General features: G+C 40.8%; 1 protein-coding gene across 1 annotated transcript in view; it reads left to right on the top strand.

Annotated features, from left to right (window-relative positions):
- The window catches only part of Glut1 (Glucose transporter 1), a 428,124-nt gene that overhangs the window by 178,909 nt on the left and 223,317 nt on the right, over positions 1 to 25,898 (top strand). Inside the window, exon 2 of the transcript XR_014441680.1 lies at positions 6,979 to 7,024. The gene's annotated coding sequence lies outside the window, so the exon portion shown is untranslated. The remainder of the gene's footprint in view (positions 1 to 6,978; positions 7,025 to 25,898) is intronic.

Raw genomic sequence — 25,898 nt, 5'->3', positions numbered from 1 at the left:
AATATATACAGTGCTTTTTCTCTGGATAGAAAGGGTTCGGCACCCTTCAATTTGTTTGTAGTGCTGTATTGTTGTATTGGTTAGATATTGTGCTTGTCACAAGAACTACTAAAAATATTGTCGACCGTGCATCCATGTAGTTACACAAACCCTCTCAGAAGACACCCTCCACGTAGTACAACCTGGAGTTCATTTTGCAGATTAACTAAGCTCTGACGCCTGATTGTGCAGCTAATATAATCCCTTGTAGGAATTGTATTGTGTCGTCCACATGTGTTGGTAATTGTCCTTCAATCCGTCTCATCCTATCAACATTTATCCTTATCTTCTCGATTTGCCAAAAATGGCAGAAAAGTGAAGCAAAATAAATCAAATCAATAAAAAACCACGCACATATTTCTTTTCTTAAAATGTTATTGGTTATTGTAACCTATAAAAGAAGCCGGTACGGCGTACCGCTCCAAGCTTTTGCCAGTAGTTCCTCGTTGGGCTTTTGTGTTTTTGACCCTTCCGAACAGAGAGTATGGATTCGTGAGGGAGAAGGATCGCCAGCCTCTCTCCACGTCTCCGTTTGATTTCATCGCCGACAACGAAACCCCCGAGATAAAACACTCGCGTGCTTGTTGACGTACTCGCCTCGCGGTGGTTTCTGGGTAGAACCGCCCACCTATTCCCCTTCGTACTGCTTCCGAACGGTGAGCTAAGAGATATCAGTTAGAGATCAGGAGAGGTAGGCGACGTACAAGGAAGAACTGATTCAGTGATGCGATTACTGGTGCATGCTGACACACACGTGCTGGTGTACGCATTCTGTCGGTTAGCGGAACGCAGTTTTGTGGTTTGTTGTTTTCAGACTGAAGGTTTGGTTACTAGTACAGAGATCTTTAAAATTTAATTCACGGGAGCGTCCTTTACATAACAAGCACAGCCTTCTTCATCTGTGTGTGTGTGTGTGTGTGTTTGAGGGTATGCAATACTTCTGCCACTCACAGTTTCTCCTTCATTCATCCTTTGTTTCTCTCTATCCATTTCACTTACGTAAAATGTACTTATACCTAATTTAACGTAGTTTCCCTCAAAGGATTACATTTCGAGTTTGAGTTTTTCTTTCAAGTCAACTTATGCACAAAAAGGCTAATCGGGACTGGACCTACAGTTTAAAGTGGGATACGAATCACCATGTGCCTCCACCGGTATCGCATCCGGGACCCCTTGATTACAAGGCGATGACGTTACCACTACGCCATCGGGGAGGCCATATTGATCTTTGTCATTGACGTAAATGTGCGTGCGTATACGAGAGATCGGGAGAAGTGTGGCGGGCGGCGCTAGCGGAGATGCCGACATTTTCGACCAGTAACGTCCCGCTAAAGTTTACCCTCGAAAGAGTTTTGCTTTGCTCGGAATTGTTTGGAGGTTTCGAATGTGCAACACTGTATCAAGATTACGTTGCAGACTAAACCGTTAAAAGTCAATGGTTTTCGTGAGAATTGTTTGCAAGCTCCGAGCTTGAGTTGTTCTTTCCTTCCCGACAAAGGTGTCCTGCACAGACCTGCGAATGGAGTGAGGAACACGCCTTGAACCAAGAGCTCGTTAATTTCGTACTGTGAGAAAGAGGTGGTTTTTGGTCACTTGCCGTGCTACTTCTTTATGTAATTGCAGTGTGTGTGTGTTGTGTGTAAGTGAGGCGATTGAAATGCTAGCCGCAAAGTTCACGTTAGAACAAATAATTTGTATGTATGACACTTACGTGAAAACAGACTCGTGTCGAGACGTGTGTAGGCAATTTGCACAGAAATTCCCTGGCCCTTCTCCTCCAGGTAGAGAGAGACTGTTATACGACTTGTCCTTACGTTACGAGAAACTCGATCGTTAAATTTTAGAACCTTTAAGCAAAAACGACGGATTGCGTGTGAATCAAAATTTCATCAAACGATGCCAGGAATGTGTGAACGTAGGTGGACATCACTTTGAACAACTCTTATATGGTTCACTAGCCTGTTTACGAGTACAGGATTCACTAGCCTGTTTACGAGTACAGGATTCACTAGCCTGTTTACGAGTACAGGATTCACTAGCCTGTTTACGAGTGCAAGATTCGCTAGCCTGTTTACGAGTGCAAGATTCGCTAGCCTGTTTACGAGTGCAGGATTCGCTAGCCTGTTTACGAGTACAGGATTCAATAACCTTTTTTCACGAGTACAGGATTCAATAACCTTTTTTCACGAGTACAGGATTCAATAACCTTTTTTCACGAGTACAGGATTCAATAACCTTTTTTCGCGAGTACAGGGTTCAATAACCTTTTTTTCGCGAGTACAGGATTCAATAACCTTTTTTCGCGAGTACAGGATTCAATAACCTTTTTTCGCGAGTACAGGATTCAATAACCTTTTTTCGCGAGTACAGGATTCAATAACCTTTTTCGCGAGTACAGGATTCAATAACCTTTTTACGCGAGTACAGGATTCAATAACCTTTTTTCGCGAGTACAGGATTCAATAACCTTTTTTCGCGAGTACAGGATTCAATAACCTTTTTTCGCGAGTACAGGATTCAATAACCTTTTTTCGCGAGTACAGGATTCAATAACCTTTTTTCGCGAGTACAGGATTCAATAACCTTTTTTCGCGAGTACAGAATTCAATAACCTTTTTTCGCGAGTACAGGATTCAATAACCTTTTTTCGCGAGTACAGGATTCAATAACCTTTTTTCGCGAGTACAGGATTCAATAACCTTTTTTCGCGAGTACAGGATTCAATAACCTTTTTTCGCGAGTACAGGATTCAATAACCTTTTTTCGCGAGTACAGGATTCAATAACCTTTTTCGCGAGTACAGGATTCAATAACCTTTTTACGCGAGTACAGGATTCAATAACCTTTTTTCGCGAGTACAGGATTCAATAACCTTTTTTCGCGAGTACAGGATTCAATAACCTTTTTTCGCGAGTACAGGATTCAATAACATTTTTTCGCGAGTACAGGATTCAATAACCTTTTTTCGCGAGTACAGGATTCAATAACCTTTTTTCGCGAGTACAGAATTCAATAACCTTTTTTCGCGAGTACAGGATTCAATAACCTTTTTTCGCGAGTACAGGATTCAATAACCTTTTTTCGCGAGTACAGGATTCAATAACCTTTTTTCGCGAGTACAGGATTCAATAACCTTTTTTCGCGAGTACAGGATTCAATAACCTTTTTTCGCGAGTACAGGATTCAATAACCTTTTTTCGCGAGTACAGGATTCAATAACCTTTTTTCCCGAGTACAGGATTCAATAACCTTTTTTCACGAGTACAGGATTCAATAACCTTTTTTCGCGAGTACAGGATTCAATAACCTTTTTTCGCGAGTACAGGATTCAATAACCTTTTTTCACGAGTACGGGGTTCACCAGCTGATTCTCGCGTGCATGGTTTGTTACCGGAATCCATTAGAATTCGATTCTCGATTCTTCAAAGACTCGTTGCTTCATCTTTACCCCAGACGCCTCGAAAGGCTTAATTCTCTTTCGTCTCCATCTTCAAACATGATCTCTGCCTCTCTTGGTACTTCTACTTCCCAACTCTTCCTTAACTTTCGAACAACGCTTGCGTCATTCACCGCCGGGCTAATCTCCCGGACTAATTCCTCTCCTGTTATTCCCATTCTTATCGCCTTCCATTAATATTCTCTCTCTAATTATACGAGAAAGTGTTTACAGCCGAAAATGGCTCTTTCCATCTTCAATTTTTTTTCTTCTCGGAGATCGGACTGGTGCTTGAAGACCGAACTGAGTGAGCGATGCTGAAAGATGCAAACTCCACAGTTGCCAACCTGGCTTTACAGGAGCCAAATCTGGCCCTTCTCAGTCTCATTTTGCCCCTACAGTAATGGAACAATTTTAATCTCCGCAAAGGAAAGTCTAGCTCTAAATCTATTCACTTCAATTTAATCGCAACACATTCCTATTTTTATTTAAATTAAATATTGGCCCTGTTTCTCGCTCGCATAATTTAAAACTCGTTGCACACAGTATGACGTAAGCTCGTTTGCGAACTCGAGCGACATGTGGGAATGAAATGGAAACTACAAGGTTGGCTAGAAACTGGGAAGAATGCGATGTGAGCCAAACCTGCGATTACAGTGCTGCCACCACGGACTTAAAGATACAGACTGGAAACGTGGGCCTTTTAACATCGGTCAACTTGAAGCCAAACATTTCAAAGCTGGGGGATATTATCATGGCTGCGAGCATACCTTCATATTTCTAATTGTAACAACTATATTGAAGATAGTGAGTCATTGCACCACACAAGATTGCAATTTTTAAGTTTACCGACAAGGATATATAACTCTACATATTCCACTCCACAAGTGAGATCAAGTAATTTCTTCATAAATATGAAAACAATAACAGCCTATAATGTGCAGCTCCGTCATATTTCTATCACCCTGGCTATGCGCGAGCGAAGATACGCGGTTTCAAACAAAAGCGCATCGTTTCCAGTGTCTATCTCGAGGTCCGTGGCTGCCACATTTGCACTCAAGTCTTTAATCGTGAGGAAAAACTACTTTTAATAAACCAGAAAGTTACCTTATTGTTTGTTGCACCTTACAAAACGTACATAACTGAAGGGGAAAAGAGAAGATTGACTACACCTTCCGATGTTGACGAGTTAAACCGTTGTAAACCCGGATCATTGCGGTAATGGCGGCTGGATTGATCAGTAGACAATTCTATTAGCAAAATAACTATAGTATGATAGTCTTATTAAGCTTACACGTAACTGCGTAAGCCTATTAAACTATAGCAAATATCTAGGAAAGAATGAAAGCAAACCACACGAAGAATCACGTGAATACTCTAGAATTAATTCGAAGATGACGTAATTTGTCAATTTGGAATATCATAGCGGAGATGAAATTTCTAAAAGCTTCGTTGGTGTTGGCCAAAGGCCCAGCCGAGGCTTAAGTTGGATCCTTTAAGAACTGGTCGCTTCCCTTTCAAATTGAAGAATTATCGTTCGTTCCTTGTTCTGGCAATTTTACATGGATTCGAAACTGGGATCTTTGTTTTGAAGAGTGCCATGACAGTGGAGTGGAGATAGTGTTTTCATCTTAGAGTTCATTGAATACGATTTTAGTTCCATAACAGGTGAAGCTTGGTTATTTTTTAACAATACAATTTGGCAACACTGCCAAAAGTCCCGTTCCCCACCAAATTCCTGATCGATTAACTCACCCCACATCAATTCCGATTTCCCTTTTTCTTTCGTCTTTCATCGGCTCTTCTCTTAGCCGCATCTCCTTCTCTTCATCAACTACTTCCTCCCCTCCTGCCCCCCCCCCCAAAAAAAAGGGAAACCGGACGGCAAAGTTTCGAAAGGTAAATGCTTCCAAATTTGTCTTCTGCTCTTGACGGCCTGGCGAAGTAACACGACTTCGAGAAGGGCCGCTAGTTTCTTTCTACTCCGTCCCAAAAGTGAAACTTTGCCTCGGTGCGTAGCGAGTGGACCGCGACACGCGTTACCTGGTCCTCGAATTGGTTAAAGACAAACTCCTCCTTGCTAGAGAAGGAACTCGTAATGTAGCCTTCTCGTCAGACAAGAAATTTTCTTACACCTCCCATTGCTGCCAGTAGCGAATTTTGTTCGAGAGATTTAGGTATGTGTACAGTCTGAAGCACAAGTATTGCTCGGCAAATTGTCCACGACTATTATCATTAACTTTTCTCTTGCATTCCTCGTGTTCTTAACAAATCGATTATTGTTTATACAGGTGCATTAGCTTTCATTTCTTGATGCACTCTTTCGTAAAACAAAGAGAATAAACATTGTAATGGGCAATTTGCTTGGTAATACTTATGCATACCACTGTACAGGTGGGCTGTGAATGTCATTGCAGGCGCCGATAACATGGTCCCGCTTCCCCAGAATCTGGATGATCAATAAATAAATGGACTGTTTCTTCATTGTCTTTTCAATGTCGTAACATTTACAGATACCTTGCACTTTTCTATTTAAATACCTCATGCAAATGACACCTTAAACAGTATAGCAGGGGTGGCCAAACAACGGCCCGCGTGTCACTAGTAGCATGCTAACACTTTGTAAGTGGCACGTTCAAGATCGCCACATATATCATTTGGACCTTCTGGGCCTACAGTGTAATGTGGAATCCGAACCATTATGTGCTTCCACCGGGTATCAAGCCCGGCACCCCTTGATTACAAGGACGTTACCACTACGCCATCTGGGAGGCCCGTTTCAGCTTTTAACGTTAGCACTTTAAAAGGCTGAGAAATTCAAAATAGTCATCATTAAGCAATTCAGTACTGCTTTTGCTATTGAAATAAGTAATTCAATGTGCTTATTCTTTTGTGCGTTTGATCTAACCATCATTCATTCTCATCGCCGCGATTAACAGGCCGGATTTAGGTCTTGCCTCAGTAGTCCCTGATATAGTAGCTATTCCGCGCATAACGGAAGAGAAGGGGAGAAAGCGACTAGGCGGAGCTGTAAACAGCTGGTAGCTGCAGCCGCGTTTTTTTCTCCATGCAAACACTTCCTCTCTCACGCGCTCATTGGTCGAGAACTCTCGAGTCACTACTTGCTCAGAGGATTTGTTTTCGTTCGCTTGCTCTACACATTCCCGGGACGGAGTGTACGTACAGTCAACGGCAAAGATAGGCAAATTGTCCACCGCTATTTTCATTACTTTTTATTCTACATCCCGTGTTGTTTTAAGGAATGAAACTATGTTGGTTCGAAGCAGGCATTGTTCTCTGCTTATTGACGTCATTATTTTAATTCGTTGTAATCACATTGTGTAATACAGACCGAATGAAAATGGTGGTGAACAATTCGCCTACTGTTTCTTTTGCCGTTGGGTGTACTATTTACAATACGTAAGGGTAATTTAAGAAATGTTAACCTAGCTATTCCATTCAATTGAATCATAACCAAATCTTATTTTCGATTCTCTTTCCAGGTTTTTCCACTGCCCCTGTACAGGACCTGGTAGTGGTCCCGAGTCGGTGAGTTTCTTTCAAGATTATTTCTTTCTTTTTGCTCTTTGGGATGGTCCCGAGAATCGGTCTTGTCTCGAAACTAGAAACAATTCATGCAACATTTGGCAAATCTCTTCTCATCGATTTGAATCTGAATTTTTGGGTGCGTCAGCATTTAAAGGCTATTTTGCACCCGTCATGTTACACGGGGTCCAGCCCCTTACCATACCTAAATTGACTGTAATGTCGTTAACTAAAATATTAAAACATTCTGACCTCGGTTAAAAGCTGAGGCTGTAAAGCGGCACTCAGCACTCATACAGACAAAACACAGTCGCCAGGGCCTCGTTAGTCTGCAAAATGCAGTCCAGGGTGTGCTACGTGGAAGGATGACTCCTCCCACCCCGCTCTTCTAATCGAGGCTGAGCATGAAGTTCAATAGGGATCAGTGTCGCCAACTTTTGAAATACAGTGGGTGCGCTGAAGTCGGAGATTTGTTTCATAATTTCATGCAATAATATATGCCAGAAGCAGGCTGAGGATTTTCTTTAAAAATGACCTTTTTTTTTTGTTCCTTGGTCAAAAAATGTAGGCTTTTGCGTTTAAATACAGTTTCGGGTCATTTCTGAGAGGAATGCATGGGTTTTGTAGTGGCTGGTTATTTCTAAGATAGCTGGTTTTTGGGCAGCCTAATCAAAGAAAATGACAAGGAATCTCTTCATGTTTATCAACTTTAGTGCTATTTTGCTACTTTTCACCGCCTATTTTTAGAACTTTAGTGCCTAGATCCTTATCCTGGTTATAAGCCCTAATCCCTTACTTTTCTAATAACAATGTGACGCTGAAAAGTATCATATATTTAACATGTAACAAATTATTATAAAATATTTTGATGGCACTCAGACAGTAATTAAGTTATTAGAATTATTTAAGTGTGTAAAGATAAAATAATTTGTTTCCTTAAGCGCGGGGACTTTATTTCTAAAATAAAATATAATAAATGCATATTATTGGGTAGGCTCGAGCCCCACAGGCGCCAAGGTGGCGCCACTGAGTAGGATATCAATAATCGTGCAATGTGTTTCCACCGGGAATCAACCCGCTTGATTACAAGTCAACAGCGTTATCCACTCCGCCATCAGGAAGTCCCAAAGTAGTAAACTTAACAGAAATCTATGGGACACAATTTTTTTTGCTGGAAACAAAACCTGTAAGTGACGACAAACCGGAATGTTTGAATAAGTCATATGTGTATATTGATTTAGGCAAGATTTTTCACGTCAGGTTCTAACCTGATGAAGTCTCGAACGAGAAAGACTCTCGAACAGCTATCTGGGACTCGTCTCGAGACCAAGATTTGTCTCTGCACCATCCCTGTGTGCAGTGGCGGCGATTGGGTGACAAAACTGGGGGGTGGGCAAGGATAGTTTACTTTGACTTGGTAGAGAAGGTTTAGCATTAAGAAGCCATAGTGTGGGGCAAAAACTGGGGTACAGCTGCCTCCCACGCCCCCCCTTCCTCAATCGCCGCCACTGCGTATGTGTTTCTCGTGTAAGACAACTACATTCCTCAACATTATAGGTTTAGTACAGTGGGAAGCACAAGTATTGCTCGGCAAATTGTCCACAACTATTATCATTAATTTTTCTCTTGCATCTTACGTATTTCTAAGAAAAGGATTATTGTTTAAGCCGTCAATAGCTTGTTCGACGTTTTGTTTCATTTCTGCATGCACTCTTTGTGTAAAACGTGCAATTTGCTTGGTAATACTTTTGCATCCCACTGTACATACAGATACTTGATAATAAGTTTTGGATATCTCGTTCCGACTTTTCATTTTTGTACTGTAGAACGCATAAAAAAAGTAGAATCCCATATCGACTTTGCCACCATCGTAATGATCAGAATGGGAGAACGGCTATGCAGTAAACGTAGCTCCAACTCGGGTCCTTTTGCGGAGCAGCATTTTTTTTTCCTTTTGGCGCGAGTCTAAAGAGCCCCGGAGGAGCCTAGGTCCGCTGTTCCTCGTGCGCATTGCAGGGGGACACGGAGCCTGTGTATCTGGCAACTGCCCTGCTTGAGACTGGCTGCTCCGGAGCGTCGGTGGTCAGCGATCCCCCTCCGCGGGACCTCTAGAGCTAATGGGCCAACCCCCTCCCGCCTTCACCCTCCCCCGCATGAGAAACTGCGAAAGTTCCACCCTCTCACACTCGCAGAGTCCTATCATCTGCATATGTAGCATTCTCCTCATTTGAATCTTGTACGGATCCCCTCCTCCTCACAGGATCCTTTTCCTGCTTCCGTAATGAGGTTCGATCGCCGTCCTCAGTTTGCAGAGCCCCCCCCCCAACTTCAGATCCCTCACCCCTCCCCTGGTTATACAACGCGTATCACGAAACTTCTGTATATTGCCGAATAAGTATTATATAATGACACATTCCCTTCTGGGAAAAGTGGGGAGAAAGTTTTCTCGAACGTTGCGTGATGCGGGGGGGAAGGGGGAGGTTTCGCCCCCTTTCGAAAATGAAATTGTCTATCGTTGTGATTTTGTAATGCTTTCCCCAGTTCCCTATCCTCTATTATCTTTTCTATTTCCAATTTCCTCTTCTGTGTCCCTCTTCTTTGAATTTTCTCGTCTTCCTCTTTCTGTCTGTTCATTTTAACGTGACCGACCTCCGCGGCGGAGTGGTTAGCGCCGGGGGTCCTGGATTCGAATTCCGGCCTGGGCATGGATGTTTGCGAATCTCCGTTCATCAATTGAATCACATCACTCATCCCCATCTTCGCAAATTAGCCAAAAGTGGCACAAAGGCGAAGTAACTAACTCTCTAGCCTTCTTGAACCCGAAGGTTCATGGCTGCAGCAACATAGGCCTTCCATCTGTCCCTATCCTGAGCAACATCTATATACTCTTTTCCATCCCTACCAATTTTCCTTAGGTCCATCTCAACATTATCCCACCTACTTCGTCTGTGTCTTCCTACTGGTCTCTTACCATCAGGTTTCCCAACAAGAATCCTGTAAACTCTTCTTTCCTCTCCCATTCGTGCCACATGGCCTGCACACCTAAGTCTTCTTGATTTAATCATTGTAATAATGTCTGGACATGAATACAAAGGCAAAGCAAAATAAAGCAAATCAATCAATTTAACGTAACGCCTAATCGGAAGCGCACAATAGTTTGTGATTAGAAAACTGTTAAAAATTCATGTACTTACGTGCCCCCACGCAACAAACCTATGCGTAAACGATAGCGCAATTCGCGAAGTCGGGCTGGAAAATGTATTTACCGTGTCTTAAAAACCTATTACATCTTCGCAAATTAGCCAAAAGTGTCGTAAAAAGCGAAAGCCAATGAATCAACAATCACACAAAGCCACGAAAACACTCTTTCATTGTATGCACACCAGTCACAGTTTTTCATTATTGTCCAATGGAATTCTAGGATTCAATAGTGACTTCTCGTTGTCTCCTCAACAGCTAGTCGTTCAAGTCGATCTTGAGTCAATTTCTGCCTAAGTTTCCAGTATGGACAAGTGGCTAAAACTGGAGCTCCGAGACCCATTCTTGTATGTTGTCAGCAAAACTAAGAGATGAACTGTGTGATATCAGGTGTGATTATGGCATTAAAACTAAATTTTTAGATTCAGACTTAACAAAGTTTTGGATATCTTCAAGAGGTAAGTATCCTGAACTTTTGAATGAGGCATTGAAGTTGCTCATGCCATTCTCGACATCATATTTGTGTGAGTAAAAGAAAAGTTTTCCATTTCAGCATGTGTGTTTAGTTAGGCGTTAGATTAGAATAAATTAGTATTTTCTTATTCCTTTTCTGGAATGAAGTATGTGTAATTTGTTTAAACAAACGTAAAAGAGGGCTTCTTGAAGTACTCGATATTAGCAAAAATATGATTATAACCTGGGTGCACACCGCTACAAGTAACTCTGCCGCCGCCCATGCTTATGGGCCGCATGAAGTGTAATATCCTTCAAGGTGAGTCCCGGACTGAAAAAGGTTGAGTATCACTGCCCTATACCCTATCCCAGCTAACTGTAGAGCAGGGCTGGCATATCGGCAGAAGAGGAAAATCGAGTGGTGAAAACGCAGCGTTGCCAACCGTACGGTCCACGGCTTCTTACTTGCTCTTGCAGTTATATCCCTAATCATTCCCTAAGAAATTCTTAAACCAAACGTACGGACCTGGAGACAAAAGTACGGTCCGTTTGCCATGTGCGTTCGGTTTTATCCTTTTCAAGAGTTTGCAACGCTGAGGAGGAAATCGGGTAACTCCCGTCGCCCATTACGCAATCCCGTTTCTCTCGCTGTTCATTGGTGGAGCCGTCTCGCGTCACTACTTGCGCAGAGACTTGTTCTCGTTCGCCTGGTCTACAGTTAGATGGTACGGTTTACAGTTTGATGCATTATTTATGTCATTTGTAAAGGTAACGCCAAAGTTGATTGATTGATTGATTGATTTGCTGTTTTAAGCAGGATTGTACAAGGTCCAGGACCGGAATCTTTTTTCTCGCACAATTCGGTCCAGGTTGCGAATTGTTTCATTTGAAAAAGGTTCCTGAAAAAGAAAAGGTTCCTGGGCCGAATTGAAATTGATTCAGAAAAAAGTGTTCCTGGACCGAATTGAAATACGTTACAGATAAAAAGGTTCTTTACGGTCCAGAACCCATTTACGCTTGGTGATCTTCTCTCCTGGACCGGAATTGAATTTATTTAAAATTCCTGCACCTCTAACAGGCCTGGTTTTAAGTCCACTTTGTGCACAGTAAGGCAAATCGGGACCGGACCTACAGTTGGGATCCGAACCAGTATGTGCCTCCACCGGGTATCGAACCCGCGATCCCCTTGATTACAAGGCGACGACGCTACCACTGCGCCATCGGGTAGGACTGGTAACGCCAAAGTGTATCATACGATACATGTAAGTATTTCCTTCTATGTCGAGCTGTACGTTACTGATGCATCGCTTGATGCGTTTTTCGATGCACCTTCCTTATTCGATTTGGTCATTTGGCGTCCCTTTTCTGCAACTTCAGGTTAATGGCGACGATGAAGATGAGTGGTGATACTCAAAAAGAACAACCATGCCTGGGTCTGTGTTCTAACCTGGTACCCCTGTCGTTGTAGCGCGCTGTGCTAACCACTCCTCCACGAAGGTCGGCGCCTGCATCTTTCCGAATGGTGCACTCAAACGTTTGGCCCCAGCTACACAATTCATGATATTTTTGTTCGTTTCAGATGATGCATGTATTCATCTGTGTGCATCTGAGTTACTGTTTGATCAAAGTAACTTAGTCATGGGGTCGGGAGTGGGGGTCGACCCCCCCCCCCCTTCTCCTGGAAATTGGCACCATTCATTCCAAGTTACAGAAGAGCAAAACGTTTGGTATTTTTGTTTGCCAATAACAGAAATACAGTTAATTTATTTAGTATTTGAAGAGAATTACCAAGGTAAAATATGCATTAGATCGAAAAAAAATTAGTACAAAATAAAGGGACCCAGTTATATTTTTGTTCTACCATTGAATCCAAATAGGCTAATGAATGAATGAATGGTTTGATAGGTTCCAAATTTTTTTTAAAAAAAAAAATAATTTTATGTGAGAGGTCGCACAAGATAAAGTTGAGGAATAAAAGTTTCCCATAACTTTTAAAGACTTTCATTAAACGAGGTGTGTAATAATTAATAACAAAATGAAATAACCTTGGACTTCATTACACAAACTGCATGAAATGGAAAGACAATTGTGCTGGATATTCACTCATATGGTGGACCTAGTAGCAAAATTTCATCACTTATATAAGAACAATAATAATAATAATAATAATAAAGTAATGTTCTCGCCTGTGCTTTGCATCACGCCATGAAGGCGTATAGGGGGGTGTGGAGTTAGGGCCCACACTTTCTTCATCAAGGCCGAAGTTGGGGGTGATGTGATCAGCACCACGCCCCTGGCCGCCTTTACCTTCCAGCGTTTCCTCCAGGTACCCACTTTATACGGTGAGGTCCCGAGCCGCTTGAACAGGTGGAAAGAAATCCAGGGGATCGAACCCGGGTCTCTCGCATGATAGCCAGACGCCCTAACGATTGAGCTACCATGGCTCTCCCACAACGATAATAATAATAATTTAGAATAAAATTTATTTTTATTAGTTTATAATAACAAATACAACCATGGTTTTAATAATTGTTATTATTTCTGATAATCAAGTCAATGGTCTGACTTCCCCTACTAAAATTTCTGGCGACGCCTATGCTTACAGTAACTCGGGTACTTTTTAAAAAGTAATTTTCCGGTGACTAGTAAACATGAACGAATTGGCCAACTGGAGAAAATGGAGACAAACTAAGAAATTCCCTCTGGAGCTCCTTCGGGAACCTAACCGATGAAGTGTTGACGCTTGGAGCTCATCCAGAATGCCCTTGCGGTTCCATATATTCTCGGGGTGGGCAGAGTTCCGTTGATAAAGAGCCGAGAGGGGGCATTAAGAGGCGAGGGTGGGGGCTTTTTATGGTTCTTCCACACTTACACGCACATTTGCGAGAACTGGGAAAGAAAAAAAGTTTTTGTTTTGGAAACTGCGAGAATTGCATCGACAAAAATGTTCGTCGCCACGAGGCGTCTCTTCATTAGTGAGAATGAGAGACTCTTCAAGCGTCTCTGTTAGCTGCGAAGATGAGCCTCGGAGGTGTTGGCAAAGGTGTGTGTAGAGTGAGGGTACTCTCTCTCTCTCTCTCCATCACTTTCTCTTTCTTATTTCGATCTTTTTTCTTTGTCTCCCTCTCCTTTCTTTTTGTTTTCTCTTTTTCTCTTTCTCTTTTCATTGTCTCCTTTTCTGTTTCTCTTGTCTTTTTCTCACTTTTCTTTTTCTCTTTTCTTTCTCTCTTTTATATTTCCCTTTTCTGTCTATTCTCCCTTTCTTTCTCTTCTCTTTCTCCCTTTTCTATTTCTCTTCTCCCTCTCTTTTATCTTTATTTTCTATTTCTCTCTCTCTTTTATATTTCTCTCTTTTATCTTTCTCTCTCCTTGTTCATCTACCTCTCTCCCTTTCCTATTCTTTCCCTCTGCACCTCTCACGTTTCTCTCATTCTCTCTTTTCTATTTATCCCTTTCCTATTTCTCTTTTTTCTATCTTTTCATTTTATCTTTTTATTTTCTCTTTTTTATTTTCTCTTTTCTCTATTTCTCTTTTTCTATTTCTCTTTTTCTATTTCTCTTTTTTCTATTTCTCTTTTTTCTATTTCTCTTTTTCTATTTCTCTTTTTTCTATTTCTATTTCTCTTTTTTCTATTTCCCTTTCTCTTTTTCTATTTCTCTTTTCTCTATTTCTGTTTTTCTATTTCACTCTTCACCTCTCTCTCTCTCTCTCTCTCTGAGAAAGAGTAGGATTCCAATCACACCCCCGATGGAGTTGCCATGCGTTTAAATACGCAAAATAACTGTTAACTTTTTGTTGCTTAAAATGAAGTTACGCAGAACGTAACTATGTACCCGATAGCAACGAGTCGCGATTAACCCTAGAGGTAGAAAAGCGACGCAAAATAACCAAAACAGATTGAGATGGATAAGTTTTCTTCCAATAATATCGCAGCAGCGATATTCTGGGGTCGACCTTCGTTGCTGAATGGCCACCAGGGGTCCCGGATTAAAATCATGAGTAAGACGTGAATGTTTGTCTTTGCCTTCCCTATTGAATTTTTTTTAAGTCAAAAGTGAATAACTGGAGATAAGAAAATGAAAATTTATTTCTGGAAAGTGTTTTCAAAAATGTCGATAAGGCGTCTGCCCTTTACGCAGAAGGCCGGGTTTGATACCCGGTTGATTTTAGGTGGGAATGTTCATTTGAAGCAGGGGCGTATTAAAGGAGAGTTGCGGGGGCTTGGATGCGATGCGTGAAACTAACACTATTCGTTGAGTAAACTAGGCAGCGACGTATAAATTCGTAACACCTATAGTCCGCCACTGTTTTGAAGCAACCGAACGTGTTAAAATCGCGTGCATAAAGTGTACGGTACATTGCGTGTCGTCTTATTGAAAAAACAACACACACAATTTGACGAATTTCATCGTGGAAAATGCATGAAAATGTGAATTTTTTAAAAAAATTCAAGTGGTATATGCAATCACTGGCGAATCTTTACTCTGAGTAACCGGTGTGTTTTCCCAAGAGAGAACTTCTGTTGGCGCTCTCCTACTTCGCTATTGGAAAGCCCTCTCTGTGTCTTTCTGTGCGTGCTTTCTCCTCCCTTGTTACCGATTGAAAGGGGGAGCGAGAGTTCCGCCACTTCCACAAATCGATTTGCAGTGTTGCCAACTCGGTCGGGTAAAAAGCGCTGAAACGTCACTGAATTTGAACCGAGTTGAAGTAACAGTCTTCCCAGAGCTCAATGAAGGAAGGGTTTTAGAGGTGCGTCATACTTTGTTAGCTTAGATTTTCTTTAAGAAAACGGGCGCGTGTGCGACACACGTTCTCGTCATCGACAGTTGTGTGTTCACTCCAGCTCTCTATCTTGATAGACGAGGCTTAGCAATAAGATGCCATAGCGAGGGGGCCAAAAAGTGGGAGGGGCAACTGCCCCGCAACCCATCCTAATCTGTCACTGTCTGAGGTTACTTATATACAGGGTGTCTCAAAACTAATAGCGCAAACTGAGACAGGTGAAAGTACACGATAATAGAAGCAAAAAAGTCTCAGTAAACATGGGTCTGCAAACGAGCCGTTTTCGAGATAATCGCGAATGTGTGATTACAAGCCGCCACTTAGTTCATTGTTTGAAAACGTCGTCCTAGTTGGTAAAATGCTAATTTGTGCGAGTGTGTGGTTAGAGGCCGTCATTGATTGCATTTTGTAAACACAGAGTGCTTTACTCCTTGCACGGTCCGGGGTTTGCTCTTTGCTTACAAAACAGAACATTCCGAGAGGTGGCGTTGGAATCAAACAGGATGGATACAAAATCAGTTCCCAGTCTAGCAATGAGATCTCAAATGACTTTTCTTACTGTATTATTAGCATTTTGTCAACTAGGATGACGTTTACAAACAATGAAGTCAGTGGCGGCTTGTAATCACACATTCGCGATTATATCGAAAACTGCTCGTTTGCGGACCAATGTTTACTGAGACTTTTTTGCTACTTTCATCGTGTACTTTCACTTGTGTCAGTTTGCGCTATTACTTATGAGTATATATATATATAATCACATTGCAAACACGTTCTTTTTATCATTTTGTTGTCCTTTTCAAAGAATAATTTCCCCAGTATGCACATTGTCCATTACTATTTGCAGTCATTTAATCTTGCATCCTACGTGAGAAATGAACGTTTACTGATGTGGTGTAAAGTTTCGTCTCTTTCTTAGTGGCGTTTTATTTCGTTTCTTGAACCTCACACTACGTAAAATAAGGTGAATGGACTTGGATACTTTACGTGCTAATACAGTATGCGCCAAAATATACATTAATGAAATTAAAAGACTAACGTTACATTGCTCTCATCTGTGAGTTTATTTATCTTGAAAGAAACACTATATTCACATTATTAGCGAGTAATAACTTCCCATTTACTACTGAGAACACGAGCGGCTGGAGCTATGCCCCATCGACAAACGCACATGCGCGTTCGAGGTGCGCGAGTTTCAGTACTGTATACCTAGGTATTTTGGCGCATACCGTACTTACGCATCCTTCAGTGTGCATCTATATATTCGAGATTCATTCAGGACTGTCCTTTGTCGTATCTTCTCTCATCTTCTTGGTATTACACCTACTCGTTACTGTATTAAGGAGATTTCACACATAAAGTGACAAGCTATATGCTTCAATGACAAGAATTAGGTAATCTGTGAACCAGAGTTGCCAACTGCCGTTCGCCTTGAGATTGCCACCTGTACTGGTATGTTGGAACTGCGTATAAGACCAGTTATAAGGGAGAGACAATCCTAAGAAATAAATGCAACCTTTCACACTGGGCCATTCCGGGTTTTGTTCTTCGCGCATGCGCATTGATTTATTTTGTAGTGGGCAGTCAGGTGGGTGCAGTGCCCCTCGTTGCAATCTTACGTGAACTTCCATCGGTATGAGATCCTTGGTGTCAGAAGTGCACCAAGAGTACAAGGACCCAGAACTGGTTCCAAAAATTTGAAGATGGCAACAGTGCAGATTCTTCTATCCTCTGTGGTGGAAGGAGACGATGACTTTCGGCTATGACGTCACACTAACGCAATCCCCTACCTCCCTGCCGTTTCCGAACGCCTCCAAGATGAAAGTGCGTTCCCCCCTCCACTCTCTCTTTGTTAAGAGCGTTGCGATGGCAAACTTTCATGTTTACAGAATCTCCAAGCGTGTTCTTGGAGCTCTGTCTTCATCCCCTCTCCCGGTACAAATTAACTTACTCTTAATTAGGAATATTAATTATGACGTCACACTCAAATTGGAACTCCGTGGCATACGTACGATGTCACCATATAACATCGACAGACTTTCACAGAGTATATAAAGACAAATATATTTTATTGGTTACGATCGTTAAGGCGTTATGTGTACGCTGCAAGCTCTCAAGCTTGTATCCTGTGGATGGAGGACATCTTGGTGTATTTCCCTTTGACCTATGGCCCACAATGTAAAGATAAAGTTGGGAAATTTGTGAACGAACATACTTGTGCATCAGATAGTTGTGAATTAAACGCCAGAATGTTGGGGGAAAACAGTACATAAGCTGACCAAGGCAGTCTATATTTCAATAAAAGAACACATAACAACGTGAGGTTTGAAGCCTTTATCAGGGTCTTCCTCAGACTTGAAACCTAGTTAAAGGTTTTAGTTTGGTTTCAAGTTTGAAGAAGACCCTGATAGAGGTTTCAAACCTCACGTTGTTATATGTTCCTTTATTGAAATATAGACTGCCTTGGTCAGCTTATGTAGGTTTTTTTTTTTTTTTTTGTCACGGAAGCAAAGCTTAATCGTGTTGCCGGATCACTGTACAGTGAAGTGAAGACCATTGCCAGCAAAACACAACAAAGTATAGTTAAAAAGATTTTTTTCAGTCTGCCACCTATTGAAACTATTTAAAGAACATTCTTTGGTCTACATGTTCCGGAAGGTTCGATCCACATACGTTATAAAGTGTAGAGGTTTCTTAATGTATGGTGTTATTTATCAGGGCGTAGCTTATTTAGTATTTAACTTTTGTACTTATGTACAATAGTCTTTAAAGAAATGAGAGTGCAATGGAGCTAAATGGGACAAGGATTACTCCTTGTAATCGAGGAGTCCCGGGTTCGACACCCTGTAGAGGCACATAGTGGTTCAGATCCCTTTTTAAACTGTAGGTCCAGTCCCGATTAGCCTATCTGCGGGCTTACAACTGAAATTCTAACCCGAACCTCTGGGGTCATAGTGCGCTGTTCTAACCACTTCGCCACGGAGGTGGGCTTTGATCATCTCTTATTCACGTACATTTTGTACGAAGTTTGATGCAGATACTACTGCGTATATTGTTTTCCCTTTGACGTCACATGTTATATAAATAAATAGTTTTATGTACCTTGGAGCATATGATTAAATACGTATCGGATACCGTGCTTCCAAGAGAATCCTGAAACTCACTGCATGTACTAGATCAAGCCCAACCACATTCCTGAACTGGTTCATGGGTGTTCCTATTTTTGGATTCCCCTTCTCCGTGTAACTATAGGACCCTTAATCAAGCTGCTGTTTGCGGTCCATCTTTTCGTTCGCAGCTCACCACGCCCTTTCCTAGGCCCAGGCTATTGATCGAGGGTTGTCCGGAGGGGCGAAAACTCCTCCCATTTCTGTCTAAGAGACAGTCTCCACACTAGCGCAACAACCCCCCTTATAGTCATGTTTAACTAGATGATGATCTGAAGGTAACATGGATCGAACTACTTCGATATCTCGGTTATAAATCGAATTTGTTTCGGCCCGTTCTCGAATTTAACCACTGTTAAAATCTTGATAATCTCGGAGCAGTGTTTAGATCCCACTCTTTTCAGCCAGATCTACTAAATAACTCGGATAAATGAAGAGATGATAAAATATAGTTACTAATGCTGTTCATTGTTGTTGAAAATATTTCCTAATTATCATTTATGTTAACTTGCACCTTTCAAGAAACTTTTTGCGGTTATAGTAATGCTGATATGTCATCAAATCACAATAACTTCGTTTTGTTTTAACCAAAAATATTAGCGAAATTATATTTTTATCAACTACATTGCTATGATTAACATGTAGAAGACATACAACACAGACAAATTACAAAACTCCAGACATAATTATCCTGTTCTTTCGCTTCACAGCCCCGTTAATCTGGAATATTTTTTCCAGATTGTACTCCATAGAATAATGATTGATGTTTGACAGAAAAAGACTTAAAATTTGTATAATCTTAGGTTAGGATTTAATTAGACGGTTCAGTGGCGCCGCCACCGTGAAGAAGATGAAACAGCCTCATCAAGAATTTTGCAAGCTAGGTCGCGAAAGTTAAACAATTTCTTTGTGAATGACCAAGGTGGAATTTACACAGGTAGTGTACAGTGGGATACATGAGTGTAATACTCATGTCCAACACAATGTTCGTGCAAATTGTCCAACACCATGTTCGTGCACTTTATTTGACCCAATAAGAGCTTCATGAATTAAAAGAAAACTCAAAACAAGCTGTTGACAACTTCTGCACCAGCATACATAAAAATCCATCTCTTAAAATCACATAGTGTAAGAGAAAAATTTATGGAAATAGTCATGGACAATTTGCACGGTAATACTCATGGATCCCACTGTACCATCCGGAATATATATAATGAACATCACTATGTGATCACTTGCAGGTTCTTGTCTTCAATTTCTGCAGATAATACAGTATATTAATTTTAGTTTCTTGTTATTGATTTGCCACGTATGCCTGAACTTCCATTGCAGTAAGATCTTAGATGAAAGAAACTCCAAAACAATTTGTGATGAATTACGAAAGCCATTCATTGAACAGAACAATCTATACCTGGATGAGGCCGTTAATATTTTCCTCATATACTATAACACTATTCTTGTAGCTAAACTCTCAGGCTAAACTTCTACAATAATATTTAAGTTATACTTTGACTTGGGACTAATGCATGACCTAGTGAGGGTAGGCGTATGCCTTGTGACTGTTAGTTGTCTTCCAATTGTTTGATGGCGCTAGTGACTTCCGCGACCGTATTACTATATAGATTTGTGGTGTTCTTACACATAGATTAGTCCTGACTAAGGTGTTTTTAATTTTGAACATTGAACGATGAATCACAACTCTTACCTAGAAATTTTGATTTAAAAGTAATCTATATACTATCTAGCATTGCTGATGTTTGAAAGAACTGCTGTTAATGAACTGCACATGTTTACTTCATTATCCTTGATTTTGATGGAACGCATGCAGTAATGCTATACGGATTACTGATTTATTTTCTTTTAATTAATGTTTGTGCCAGTTAAGTGCATAACCAGAATTGCTTTTGCTCCACCTATGTGTAATCGTTAGCGAATAGGCAGAATACGTAGAACAGCTGCATAAAGTACCAGCAGTAGTTTCAAATAAAGCAACCTGAATCTTCGGCAGCCATGGTGTTATATCATAAACAAACTAAATCCCATAAAAGCACGTGATAGCCCCACCCTAGACGTTTAAAAGTAACACTAAATAGTCAGTGAAATAAGAGTAAATGGTGATCGCTTCCCTTTACGTGTAAAATGCCTTCACCCTCTTTGCATCTAAAATTAAGCCATTATTTCCCCCTCCACGCTCACACACAGTTGTGCGAAACTAACAGTTAACGTTCATCGAATTGGGCGGGCGAAAGCTAAAAATGGGGTCATCTGCGCCCCAAAAGTGAGAGTCGTTAATCCGCCACTACACTGAACGTATCTCCCCCCCCCCCACACCAACCAACCCTCGCAGAAAGAGCGCTGGTGGAAGGGGCGGAAACTGTAAAACAACGACATTACTTAAAGGTTGCGGTAAACGGGATTAAAATCGGGGGAAAACAGCATGTTTGTAAAGGAAAGGGATGCAAGGGGTGGGGGGAGTCAGCAAGAAATAACATTTTGTCGAGTACTAAGGGTAATCCCGGGTTGAAGCCATGCAAATTAATATCAAGGGGAGGGGTTCAAGTCTTGCGGTTTCTTTCCACCGTCCGCGCAGAGGGAGGGGATGAAGGGGAGGGGAAAATCCATTACGGAGAAAACGAGCGGACCTCTAGCTCTGGCCTTTCGCTTTGTGGCTTCAGTGCTGCCGCTTTGTATGCTGGGTAAAAAAAAGGAATGGAAAAGACAGTTAGCAAACCTAAAACACGAAATCACTTCGCTAGTAATGATGATTTACTTATATTGAAATTTAATCTTCTTCCCCTGCAAAGCATTATTATATTGATATTTTAATTAAACTAAGGCGGTGTCTGCTAATTTTTTTTTATGTTTTACCTTTCGAAAACTTCTTACAGTTATAGTAACTTTTTGTGTAATTTTGTTCTAATTTTTTGCCAATTATTTCGTCTTTTTAGTCAGTATTGACTATTGATTGCAAATTTGGCAAGGATCTCCCTGCTAGCAGAGTTTTTAACCAACCGACTTGAAATTAGGATCAGCAGAAATCCGTGATTATAAAAACAACGGAGATTCACAAATTCGATAGTGCGGTTAGGTAAACTAACTGCAGATGGCAGCACGAATGTTTTCGCATTAGGCAATTGTTTTTTATATATGTATATATAATTGTTATTTCATGCAAATTTAAGTGTGTCCAGACATGCTACACGAAAATCCACGAATACAAAAAACGGGCATTTCAGGTGTTATTCCAACTTAACTTGGAACGTTAGAACCAGTTTTTTCAAGCAATCCCATCGTTCAAGTTATTTCCAACCATAAGCCAGTCATATTAAATGGTCTAGTAATTCTTTCCCACCTCTTTGGAACAGTTCGTCTGCACTAATCGAACCTAGCGCCATGTAACGAAAAGCGATCTGGTTACTCAGAATGGAATTATTAGAAGGTTATCGTGTAGGTCTCGTTCTTAGGCAGTTGTTAATGTTGAAAGAAGAAAGGAAACGTAATATTATTTTCCTTCAATCCTTAATCTATCCGCTAGACGTAGTTAGCAATTCAAACCGTCGCATGGACATTTGCTGTCGAGTCATCAGAATTTTTATGCTTGTCGTACGTGACACGGAAGTCAAAAATGGCCCACTATTAAGGAGTCAAGTTTTCCGACAGGAACTCAACTAATGACAAAATGTCCTGATGGAGTCCTTCATGCAACATAAGACCCCCTTCCCCCCGTCCACCTCACGCATGCACACAAGTAATCGACATGGAAAAAAGATTTCTTTCGTGCTTAGGTTATGATTTAGGAAAATTAGACGTACGTATCTGGCCATTATCGTACCATTTTCAAGATCCAAAGTTTCTCAAGTGACGCTGTGCAATCTTCTCGAGCCTCTTACGTCACGGATGTGTATTCTGTGCAGTGACAAGGGAAATGAGACGATTTATCATGTGACAAATGACTTTGGCCAAACCTCGCTGGCCAAGGTGAAAACAAGTGCAAAAGTCAAAGTTTGAGAGTTCCCGAGGCAAACGTTTATTAGTTTCTCATTGGCAGGTAGTTATATCAAATGTGAGCTGGATGATGACTTACATTAAGAGTTTACTGTCCTCCTTCATGGCGGAATGGACAACTTACCGTGCTTCGAAGCTACAGGTACAAAGTTTGAATCCTGGGAAAGGTATAAGTGTGTCATTCTGTTGTCCATTTCAGAGGTTCAACATTCATCATTATCGTCGCGATTAACTCAAAAGAAAATCTACGTCAAATAATCTAAATAGAAATTTACTGTTAACACCTTACTTGACAAATGATGATTGATTCACACATTCAGTGCTAGACTATTATAATTAATCAATCATAATTTCTGAGTTAGACTAAGTTAGACTGGAAAGTTTTTATTCTTGTGATGTTGTGATATATTAATCTAAAGTTTAACCGGATAATTTAGATTACACTGAAAATTAACAATGCGGCATGTATAGATTCTTTCTTGCCCTGGGTTTCTGTGTTTTAGTGTCGAATAGACATTTCTCGACAAGATGTTGATTCTTAAATAACTATTTTTGGTTCCCGAATTCGTTATTCCCATAACGGTTTCACGTGATTCGTGAATCGAACTAACAGTTGTTGGATCGCAACAACGTTTCATCAATTAGTATACAAATAATGGTTTGTGGGTTTAGAAATTCGGTCGACGTAGAGAGAAAAATAGCCTTCACTTCAGTACCAGTCGGGCGCGTAATCCGGGTTGTTCCGCGAGAGACAGACTTGGACACTACAGTACCAGACCACTGCGGTTCTTTTTAATCTTAAATTCTTTATTGAACCTTCGTTTCGATTTTGTTCGGAGCGTCGCCTAGCGGACCTAGGCCAATAGGTTGCTTGGATTAAGCTACTCTTTCCCTTTGGTCGCCGCTGTCTCTAGAGTTCACGCCCGCTCCCGCTCACTTGCCTGGTAGTGGCGCAGCGGTCGGGCGGAGCGGATGAGAACCAAAGACCTTGTAAATAAACACTAGACCAACAGGCGGCGCTGTTGATCCTTAAGGATTAGAAAGTCCAACCACAGTACAATTACCAAACTCTGTGTCACAGATTAGTGACTACCAAGAGCTAAATTTCATTGTCTTAATTGTCTCGTGCCACCAAAAACTATAATGCCACTGAAGCAAATTGAACAGTCACCAAGTAAAAATAATCTGGCTAAAGAGTCGTGTAAATCGCAGCGGCAATCTTGGGCTATAATATATATTCAGTCTTAATCAATAATGCTAAGTATAAAATAATACTTCATCGTTGGGCTATATTGAATTGCAAGCGGATGCATATTTTTTACAATGATGTTCTAGTAAACATGCTATTGTGTACATATTTCCTGTAAGTCGTAATAATTGTAATATACTTTGTCGGGTATCTCTCTTAAGTTCGTGTGGCTTAGGTTGGAGGCCTTCACAAATCTGCAGGAAGTGACAATTCAGAAGTGCCTTTCTCTTGCGACTGCCAAACACAATTAAACCTGAGTTAACTCGTGGATGGTAAATTTATTGCAAGAAAATGTTATGGTTATAATAGTAGTATTCTTCAGAATGCCGTCATTTAGCTGTGTTATTTGAATATTTCTAACAGACGCACCTATTTAAAACCAACCTTACCAAACAAACCAGTTTCCGAAACTACAGGGAATGAATGTATATTTTCCTTTTTTCTTGAGTTTTCCTTTAAGAGCGTTTCTAATGTGGAGGTAACCTGATATTACGTTCATTGTTTAACATTCTAACGAGATATCGGAATAATCGATAAGTGACGTACATCTTATATCAAGGGATCGTATGAACTCTGACCTCTGATTGATGATCAAAGCGTGGGTTTGCGTGGGATGTTCTCTTATTGAACACGAAATTTTGTTTCGGAAGTAGGAATACCCTTTCCTCCTACAAAGGTAATTGAACAAAGGGTGGATTTCCATAACCTTTGAACGTAATGTGATCCATTTGCGAATATCCATTTTTGATGTTGTGGAAACTGTTGGTTGCATTATAAGTGCAATATAATCTTCCATCATCAGAAATTCCAAATACATATCAGTGACTGTTATCCAGTCCTGCAACGAGTAGGAGAAATGTTCTAAACGAGGACAGTTGTAAGTGCTTGCTGTTTCCGAACTTCGAACAGCCCATGTGCTGTGTAATTTCTCTGTACTGCACAATGTCACTCATGACCATCTCTTCTAGTTTCCTTCAAGTGCTTATTTCCTCTATCCGTACATTCTGAATGCATATTAATAAAAAAAAGTTTCAGAACTCAAGAATCTTTATCTTAGTTACAAGTACAGTGGGATCCATGAGTATTACCGGCAATTGTCCATCACCATGTTCGTGCACTTCATTTGACTCAATAAGAGCTTTAAGAATTAAAAGAACACTCAAAATAACCTGTTGACAACTTCTGCACCAGCGTACATAAAAATCCATAGCTTAAAAACACACAGGATATAAGAGAAAAATTAATGAAAATAGTCATGGACAATTTGCTGAGCAATACTAGTGGACCCCACTGTACAAAAGTACAACCGGTTTTATTCAAGTAGGTCTTGGATTAAATTTACTTTACGTTACGGGCCTGGCCTAAAAGCTAAAGCAGATGGCAGCACAAAACGTCTTTTCGTGCCTCCAGTAGGTGCTCAATGGAACACGATACACTAGAGGCTATGGACAAAAGGGAGTGTTAAGATATCATGTGATATCGCTAAGGCCACGCTTCGACAATATACAGACCGCGGCAGCTTTTGTACGTCTGTCAACACCTTGGAGAATACGTGCCTTTTAAGAACTACATTGCGAGAGTTCACATCTCGAAGATTCGCTTGGGGCCTCGAATGCTCTTTCAGCATATCAAGTATTTAACTCGTTTTACGATACAAAAATTTATTGTCGTAATGTTGACAGATGTTAGGTCTAGCATAATGTGGGTAATGCGGTTGATAGTCGATAATAATCGTGGTGAAATTCTCTTGCTGCAGATATGTGATAAAATATTTGATTTGTATTGTATCTTTTATTTCCCAAGGTGCATATTCCACGAACATTAGGGGACGTCACGAGGAGACTTGTTTTTGTGAAGTATGTTTAGATATTATAATTTTTAAGTTTTATGTACTTATATCTTTCCACATATACGTTAAATTATCCTTTGAAAGCCCTAATTAGAAAAAAGGCATTCTAGAACTATCGTTTGCGCAAATTTCTGAGGGCTTTCAACGTACGTTGCACAAAAATTCCCAAACAA

This window comes from Lepisma saccharinum, chromosome 5, assembly GCF_977018435.1.
Source record: "Lepisma saccharinum chromosome 5, izLepSacc3.1, whole genome shotgun sequence".
In the NCBI taxonomy this organism is placed as follows: Eukaryota; Metazoa; Arthropoda; class Insecta; order Zygentoma; family Lepismatidae; genus Lepisma; species Lepisma saccharinum.
This window is presented reverse-complemented; position numbering and strand designations above follow the sequence as displayed.